Here is a 9,360-nt window from a genome sequence, read left to right as displayed (position 1 = left end):
CCTGGGTGGCTCAGTCGATTAAGCGTCTGCCTTCGGCTCAGGTCATGATCCCAGGATCCTGGGATGGAGCCCCGCATCAGGCTCCCTGCTCGGCGGGAAGCCTGCTTCTCCCTCTCCCACTCCCCCTGCTTGTGTTCCCTCTCTCGCTGTGTCTCTCTCTGTCAAATAGATAAATAAAATCTTAAAAAAGAATACACTATCATCATTACACTGTGATTCATCATGTTCACAGAGCAGAAAAACAGGATTGAAAACAGGACAGCTATACATCTAGTCCTCAGGAAACAACATCCTTACCTTCAGCAGCAAAAAGATCTAGTTACCCGAGTTTTAATAAACAATTGATTTCTCTGCCTAGAATCAGGCACAGGGAACGTTATCACCAAAGAGCCTGCCCTGTGTGTCCATCTTTGACAGAACCACGCAGTGGGTATTTCTGGCCATGAGAGGCTCTTAGAGTAAGAGCTCGTGACCCCTGCTGTTCACCAGTAGGGCTTTTGTGTCTTGGTTCTTCTTCTTCTTTTTTTTTTTAAAGATTTTATTTATTCGTAAGAGACAGAGAGAGAGAGAGAGAGAGGCAGAGGGAGAAGCAGGCTCCCCGATGCGGGACTCGATCCCGGGATCCTGGGATCATGACCTGAGCCGAAGGCAGACGCTTAACCATCTGAGCCACGCAGGCGCCCGTCTTGGTTCTTTTTAAGAAGCATGTAAGCAGAGCAGAAAAACAGGACAGCTATACATCTGGTCCTCAGGAAACAACATCCTTACCTTCAGCAGCAAAAAGATCCGTCAAAAGTTAAGTGGTCTCCCCTCCCTCCCATCATATTGTATGAGATGGAAGCAGAAGGGAATTGGTATTGGTTTTTAATATCGATTGACTACTACAAGCTGTATAGTAGATAACACTAAAAATTCACTATAACCCACATTCTGGTCAATGCCCCATAATGATCTAGGTAATTTACTGCCTCTTCTGTGAAGCTCACTCTCAACCACCCAGGACTCTTTATTTCAACAGGTATATATATTCATTTATTCAACAAATATCAGTCAAGCATCTACTATGGATATAACACTGTACTAGGTAATTATAAAAAATTCAGACAAGTACAAGTTGTAGTCTCATAAATCTCAGTAAACTCCGTACATATACTGTGTGCTTGTGTGTGCACGCTTCAAGGATAATGCTCTCCTACTTGGGCCCTGTGTTCCCTCTGCACTCTTCTTGTCTGAAGCATCTGAACACCGCATTGGCTTGGGACAAGGGGGTCAGTTTTCTGGGTTTCCTCCCTTGAAAGCCACTCTGTCTCTCTGACGGAACTGTAATGCATTACACACTCACTCCAGGGACAAAAGGGACATGGAGATCTTCTGATGTGTGGGGTCGAGGTGGGCGTGCCCAGTAGCCTGTGGCCCCTTATCCACTGCCCAAAGGTCTTGCCCCAATTCTAGAAGAAGATCATGGCAGGGGTGGCATGAGGAGGACGTTTGTTCACTTGTTGACTTGCTAAAGGTCTTCACAAGGGGCCAGAGCCACTGCACCACCAGGCCACAGGGACGCTCACCCCGCGGACATAGCTTTTGGCTGGTACCCATATAACCAGATCTGCTGGAGACCACATTCTGGAGCAAGAAACCCACCTGTCGCTTGCCTCCTTCCCCCTTCCTCTTTTTTTTAATTTTTCCCCCTGTCCCTGGTTCCTGAAGCTCAGTGGGGGTTGGAACCATGAATCTGGAGCAAATCTCCCTGCTTGGCCATGTTGGGGGGATGTCTAGGCTTTCGGCCCACTGGCCTGTCAGTCCCTCCGGCACCCCCTCATGCCTCAGAGAGGAAGGGGGCACTCAAAGGGAGACTTCCTACCTCACCATATGGTGCAGCTCTTGGTTTATTTATCAGACTGAATGGTTTACACTGAAGTTTAGGTACTTTTGTTGAATTGAAGCTTTAATTATTCCTCTGGCTAGCCTACAATTCCAACCTCCCGGTTTTCCAGCTCTCGTTCCCGAATTTAACTGCTGCTTTATTTTTCGCTGTGTGGGCCTCAGAAGCGCAGCCTGCAGAGGCTGGAGGAGGGTGGGATTTCCCCTCCTCCTGTCATGTAAACAAGGAAGTGAGGGAGGCATCTGTACTCTCAGAATGCCAAGCGTGAAATGCTGCGGGTCTACGCATTTATACCACTGGGCTGGGACTAGGCACGGAAAGCGTTCTTTTTTCATACCAATTAATCGTGAGCCTCTCTGATGCATTTTGGGATTTGCGGTTATTGTTGGGATTATACTTGGATTCCTGTACTGGATGTTCCCCAAAGCTTTGATAAACAACAACAAAGACAACAGGTACCATTTATATCTATGCTCCAGGCACCATATCCAGCGCTTTAATGCCGAACCCTAAACATTTGCAAGTTTTCTCATTTCACAGTGGAAAGGACACAGACCCAGAAAGCCTGGACACACCATAGGTCAGAGGTAGAAGTTGAATTCGAACCCAGGGCTGTTGTTTGACCAAAGTGCTTTTCATCGACTCCACTCTTTCATAGGAAAAATGAAGAAAATCAAATTTGACTTTAAACCTACAGGGCTTTGCTATATATAAGGATCTGGTGAATCTTTCGATCAAGCAAATAATACTTAGTCTGTGGGTAAATCCAGATGGATACAGGTATAGATATAGATTTCTATTTCTATATTTTGTGTGTGTCACATACAACTTTGGGCACATTTAAGGTGACCTACAGTGTTTGGTCTTCTTATTTGGGCAAGCAAAGATGTTTAGGAGAATATTAAAGAGGCCTTTGTTCATTCCTCCACAGATATTTATCAAGCGTTCCTCTGTGGGAATACAAAGATGACAAAAGCAGATGATCCTTGTCCTCCTAGGGTGTATGGTTTCTGGCTTCTTGGAGTGTGCCACTCCTCATTAGCTGGCTGCCTAGAAATAGAATGTTCACTTTCTTTGTGGTAATAAGTCAATAGTTTATTTTTTTTTAAGACTTATTTATCTATTTGAGAGAGAGAGCGAGCAGGGGGTAGGAGCATTGGGAAAGAATCTCAAGCTGACTCCCCACTGAACGTGGAGCCCAACACAGGGCTTGATCCCATGACTTGAGCCGAAATCAAGAGTCGGATGCTCAGCTGACTGAGCCACCCAGGTGCCCCTCAGTCAATAGTTTAAAAAACTTTCTTTTCTGCTTACCACAGGAACGCCTCTCATTGTAAAAAAACTTAAAAAGCAACGTTATAAGACTATATAATATAAAAAGTTACTTTCCAGTATTGCCAGCCCCAAAGAAACAACCAGAATTAGTGAAGAAAATTTTAATATTTGAATCTCTTCCTCCAAAGGGGCGACAGAGGAGATGTGCCGGCAAGTCCCTTCACCTGACTCCAGCAGCTCCCCGGGACTTGTGGATACGTCTTTACGCCGCGGCTCCTAAGCTTGGGGCAAGCAGAAACACAGCTGAACGTAAATATGAAGCAAAACTCTAGCCAGAAGTTCTGACAAAGCCTTTTCTCCCCCTGCTTTGTTAATTTATTTCCAGGAAAAGAGGCCAAAGACATTTAAAATGAGGATTGTTCTGGAAAATCCAGGCTAGATGGACACCAGATGTATATAGGGAATCAGGGCACACCACAGTAAACACTCAGTAGTTGTCTGCGCAGTGAAGCAACGAAAACTCTGTACTGATCTTTAGAAAATCAAACCAAAACAGCCCTGTACAACATGCCCGCCTGCATAGGTTTTACCTTTTTTTTTTTTTTTTTACTACACAGCAAAGGGAAAAGTCGCCAAGCGTTTCTTGGCTGAATTTTTCTATTTTGCTTTCAGTTTGTGCCATTTCAGTTCCTGTTATCATGCTTGGAGGTACACTGAAGTGCAGCAAACCCCGGGGGTATCTGAGGCCGCGCTGAAAACTCAGCACAGGCAGCAGAAGATATTAATAATGTGATGTCAACACAGCGCACACTCAGGAAACTCCAGGAAAAGAACACAAACATAACTCTGGTATGAAGCACTTTTTGGAAAGGCTTTACTGCAAGAGGACGGTAAGGGTTTTACAAGGGCCATGAAGAAACGTATTTAAGTTAATAAAGCTCTTTATTGAGTGTTTACTGTGTTTTACAATGTGCTTTACATCTATTAACTTGCTTTATCTCCAAAACAACCCTATAAAGAAGTCACAACTAGAATCCCCACCTTACCAATGAAACAACTGAGGCACAAAGGAGCTCATAACTTGCCCAGGGTGACGGGGAATGGCAGAGACAAAGTTAAACCCAGGCAGGGACGGGGGTAGGGGGATGGGCTAAGTAGCTGAAGGGAATGGAGAGGGTACAAACTCGCAGTCAGGAAACAACTCAGTCACAGGGATGAAAAGTATGGCCCAGGGAATCCGGTCAATAGTATTGTGATAACCTTGTACGGTGACAACACTTAGTGTGGTGAGCATTTTGTTACGTCTCTCTGTCGAATCCCTGTGTTGCACACCTGGAACTGATATATATTATATATCGACTATATTTCAATTAAAAAAAAAAAAGTTAAACCCAGGCAGCCTGGGCCCAGAGCCCTGATGTTCTGGTATTAAACCACTCTGCTCAGCTGCCTGTCAGAGGACAGGGAAACTCGATGAATTTCTGGGTTGCTGAATATTAGGTTGTGTATATTGAACCCCCCAGATAAGAGGTGAACAAAACATCGGAACAAAACGTTAAGAAGTCCTTATGCTTGGGCGCCTGGGTGGCTCAGATCGTTAAGCGTCTGCCTTTGGCTCAGGTCATGATCCCAGGGTCCTGGGATCGAGCCCCGCATCGGGTTCCCTGCTCAGTGCAGAGCCTGCTTCTCCCTCTCCCTCTGCCACTCCCTCTGCTTGTGCTCTTCTGTCTATCTCTCTGTCAAATAAATAAATAAAATCTTTAAAAAAAAAAAAAAGTCCTTATGCCTTCTTCTCACCAGATCTATCATTTATTCATTCATTCGTTTTCAAAAGCATTTACTGAGTACCTGCTATGTGTATAGCAAGGTGCTGGCACTTGTCAGCTCTTCAAAGGTGAATAAAGCACAATCCTACCCAACAGTGTGTCCAGTGAGTTTTGGGATCACACATCCGTAGGTTTGAAATCTCAGTCCCGCCACCTACCAGCTGTAGGACTGTAGGCAAATTTTTTCACCTCTTTGAGTTGTTTCCTCACAGAGAAAAGAGGTACGGTACTCATAGGAAAAGAAAAATAAAATATCCAATTGAAATTATTTTTCTTTTGCTGACTGCAAGCAGAATTAGCTTATTTGTGCTTTGGCAAACCGCTACTCCTATGGTTCTGTCTTTGGTTTCAACCCCAAAATTGTTTACTTTATCTCTCAAACTTATATTCAAATGATTACATTTGATTTATTTTGCATGTCAGTCTAACCACTAAGCATATGTCATCACATCACTTAATTTATAACAGAACATAAATCTGCTGTGTCGGCTCTGCTAGCTAAAATAGAATCTAGTGCGTTACAGTCATCCACAAAAGAATTTACAGTAACGATGATAAGAATAGTCAAGAAACTCAGGAGAGGATTTTTAAAAATTAAAAATTAAAAAACTCAAGGCAGAGTTCTATAAAAAAAGAAAATTTCTACCACTATTTAAAATTTTTTTTCTATCTTTTTTTCTTGCATCCTGCCGTCCTAAGAGAAGGCTTTACAGAGGCACCCGCCCCTCCCACACACACATACCATTCATTTTGGGAGGTGTGGGGTGATTGAACAGGCACAGAAGGAAAGGACATAAGGTTGTTTGTTTTTTCATTAGATTTCAAGCCTCAGATCGAAAAAAATTTGTAAAATCAATTTTAGGTGTAAGTTTTGTATCCTTTTTTGGGGTGGTGGGGAAGGGGTTACCAAGATTCTAATGAAAGTTATGGACTATCTTTCCAGAAAATGCATAGATAAATCCCCCAATTTCCAAAACTTTCCATGCACCCCAGTTTAAAAATCCTTGGCCTAGTCATTGGGGAAAAATATTTAAAATATTATATCTAAGATTTCCAGGTAATTTATGTAGGTAATAGTGGTAAGCCAGATCCTTAGTTTTCCAAACTATTTAATACATAATTTGTGTATGGTGTAGATTAACTCCCATTTATAGCCCAGTAAATTTATGAAAAGTCAACCCAAACAAATCTGAGTTTTAGACCATTGTACCCCCCTCTGAAACAGCAGAGGAAAAAGTAAGGAAATCCTTCCATTGTGTAACTGACTCGTTTCCTTTCATAACTGGAATATGCCTTTTAACACACACTGCCTTAAATCTATACATTCAGCACCCTTTGTAAGCCAGGACTCACATGGTAGCCCTCAGATACTTTAATTATGTGGACATTCACCTCTAAAACGTTGTTAGACAATAGAAGAAACAATAAACCCATGAAAACCCTGACACTAAATCAGAACTGTCTCTATTAATATCGAGTTAGAAGTGTCAGATCAGGGGCGCCTGGGTGGCTCAGTCAGTTAAGTGTTTGACTTTGGCTCAGGTCATGATCTTGGGGTCCTGGGATCAAGCCCTGGGTTGGGCTCTGCGCTCAGTGGGGAGTCTGCTTGTCTCTCTCTCTCTCTCTCTCCCCCTCTTCCTCTGCCCCTCCCCCCACTCATGTGCGCGCGCGCTCTCTCTCTCTCTCAAATAAATAAAATTAAAAAAAAAAAAAAAAGGAAAAAAGAAGCTCCAGATCACTTTAGCCAATGCTGGTATGAAGAATGTGCTGGCGGCTCACCAAAGACACGTTACTTACCCCATTGTTTTTAGGATAGAAATAAAAACCTATCCTGGCTCTTTATGAATCCCTCCAGGAGTTCTCACTCATTGACAGAGAAAGGCAGTCTTCTAAGAAAACTGTTTTAAAAAAAATTTTGTCACAGATGGGAGGTTGTAGTAATAATTTGAAACATGGAGGACATGAAAAGAAAACCAGAGAGAAAGAGAAAAGAGATTCCACATAAGGGGTCTGGAGTGGCTTTATTAAGCCCATGATTTTAAAACACGTTGAGAGGCAGACAAGTCACTTCTCTAAACGGCATAACGAATGGAGCTTTTTCCGGCAAAGAAAGGCCTTTGGGAGGTGATGAGGTCATGAGGGTGGAGCCCTCATGAATGGGGTTAGTGCTCTTATAAAAGAAACCCCAGAGAGCCTTCCTGCCCCTTCCTCCATGAGAGGTGAATGCAAAGGTACAGCTGTCTATGAACCAGGAAGTAGTTCATCCCAGACGCTGAATCAGCCAGTGCCTTGATGTTGGACTCTCCAGACTCCAGAAGTGTGAGAAATAAATTTCTGTTGTTGATCAGCCACCCATTCGATGGTATTTCTGTCACAGTAACTTGGACAGACTAAGAGAGAAGACATGGCCAAAATGGAACAGGAACATAGAGTCTAATACCATGTCAGTGGTCCCGGAGATACCACGCTTTGGGGAAGGGAAGACCAGGAGTGGGGAGATGGTGCGGTCAGCACAGAGGCAAAAAGCACAGCATCTAGAGTCAGACAGGTCTGGGTTTGAATCCTGGAGCTGCTAAAGCGGCTGTCTGACTTTAGGCAAGTCACTGGAAATCTCTACACCTCAATATCCTCGCTGAGGAAAGGAGTGGAATAATAGTACCTACAGTTCACTGGATTGTGGAAGGTCAATGTAAGGTAATTAGTGCTAAGGGGCACTGTGAATACTCAGAAAAGCCTTGCTACTATGATCGGTGACTGTGAAGGAGACACTATTGATGGGGTTCAGGGCAGGCCACCCCAAGGTGTGTCACTCTGGCATGTTGAGTATTTTGAATTAAAGTTACTTGGGAAACAGCAAGTGCAAGAGGGGCACTCTGACCCTCCCTGTCCCCCTGAAAGCAAGAAATAAAGTCCCTATGTGAACGGTACCCTCCCAGCACCTGGAGGGTAGAGGCGTCCTTTGTCCTGTTAGTTCTTTATAAATGTATTCTTTCTCCGAAAGGTATAAAAGCTGCCTGCTTTGGTCCCTACTTTTGGTGTCATAATTTTGGGGCCCATGTACATACTAAATTAAATTAAATTTATTTTTTTCCTGTTAATCTTTTATTACAGGGTGTGTCTCAGCCAAGAATCTAGAAAGGTAGATGGAAATTTATTTTTTCCCCTACAGCGTTGGTGAGGCAGCCAGGAGATTTCACTAGCTGGACAGGGCTTGCCCCAGGGCTGCTGCCACTGAGATCTTGGGAATTCTGACAAGCACTGATAGAAGCTGGGAATTCTTATCGTGTCAGTCTCCTGGACTTCTGTCTGAGGGGTCTGCTGGAAGTGAGAGTGGTGAGAGTCCTTTTTTAAAATTTAGACTGACAGGAGAAAACACCTGTGGATTTCTTTCTTTGTGTAGAGCGACTCTGGTGAAGATTTGGTAACGAGGACTCTCGTCTTCTATCGATCCTTTCTCCCAGAGATGGTCATTGTTTTCTTTTGTCTCTGTCTTTTGTGTTGTTTGTCATAAAGGGAAAAACCATGGGTCTGATGAGTTTTTCCTTTGTCTTCTTCTATGTCCTGAGAGTTTGGCTTTATGACCACTAAGAATATTCCCTCTGGCCTGCACCATCTGGAAGGTGTACATACTGGTGTGCATCTGGTGGCCATTTGAATAGACTGGAATTCCAAGACACAAAGTCACAGGCAGCCTTCTCTTTGTAGACTGTGCCAGATCTCAGGGGATTGCTAAGGGGTCCCGGTCCATAAGGGGCCTCTGTCACCTCAACCTTCATTGTCTTGTTAGTTCTGGAAAAGTCCCATTCCAGTAGCACTTGCCCTGTGACCCAGATTAGTTTTTCTGTGAGAGACCTCACTATACAATTCTTACTACTTGTGACAACGGAGGTCTTTGCTTTCTTAGGCTTATGCCAGGAGTGACCTTTCTGGATCTTGTGTGGACTGCATCTTTTGCACTCTCCTTCAGGGATACCTCTTGCATCCTGGTGAAGCCAAAACAGGTTTGTTGGTTTTAGTGGCTAATGGGATGAATAGATCCTACTTGTCAATGGCCAATCAGTGGACCTTTTGAATTTGAAGAACTTCTGTATTTGAAAAATTTTTTTAGAGAGCATTGACCCTAAACAATTGTTTCATTAGTACCTGTGGAAAGACCAAATTAAAAGGTGGACACTAAGAAGCAGAATGGCTAGCCCTGGGGCCTCCTTTAACTAGATGAAAGAGCAGAAATTAAACTTAGAACAAAATTAAAGTCCACACTCCATGTAAATTGCCCTTCTTAAAATCTGGTCCTCTCTCCTCAGCAAGGAAGTTAACTCCCCAAACTCCTCCACCTTCCCCAGAAAATCCCTTAAACACCAAGCTGCTTATTTTAAC

General features: G+C 43.6%; 1 long non-coding RNA gene across 1 annotated transcript; it reads left to right on the top strand.

Moving 5' to 3' along the window:
- The first annotated feature begins 7,206 nt into the window (after positions 1–7,206).
- Positions 7,207–9,003, top strand: LOC145719565 (uncharacterized). The gene is made up of 3 exons (XR_014142464.1): positions 7,207–7,302; positions 8,153–8,316; positions 8,888–9,003. It is a non-coding gene; the product is annotated as an uncharacterized LOC145719565 (long non-coding RNA).
- The last annotated feature ends 357 nt before the right edge of the window (positions 9,004–9,360 follow it).

The sequence above is a fragment of the Leptonychotes weddellii genome, unplaced genomic scaffold, assembly GCF_054177405.1.
Source record: "Leptonychotes weddellii isolate Sample4059 unplaced genomic scaffold, ASM5417740v2 HiC_scaffold_5240, whole genome shotgun sequence".
Classification (NCBI taxonomy): domain Eukaryota; kingdom Metazoa; phylum Chordata; class Mammalia; order Carnivora; family Phocidae; genus Leptonychotes; species Leptonychotes weddellii.
The sequence above is the reverse complement of the archived record's forward strand: the minus strand, read 5'-3'. Positions and strand labels throughout refer to the sequence as shown.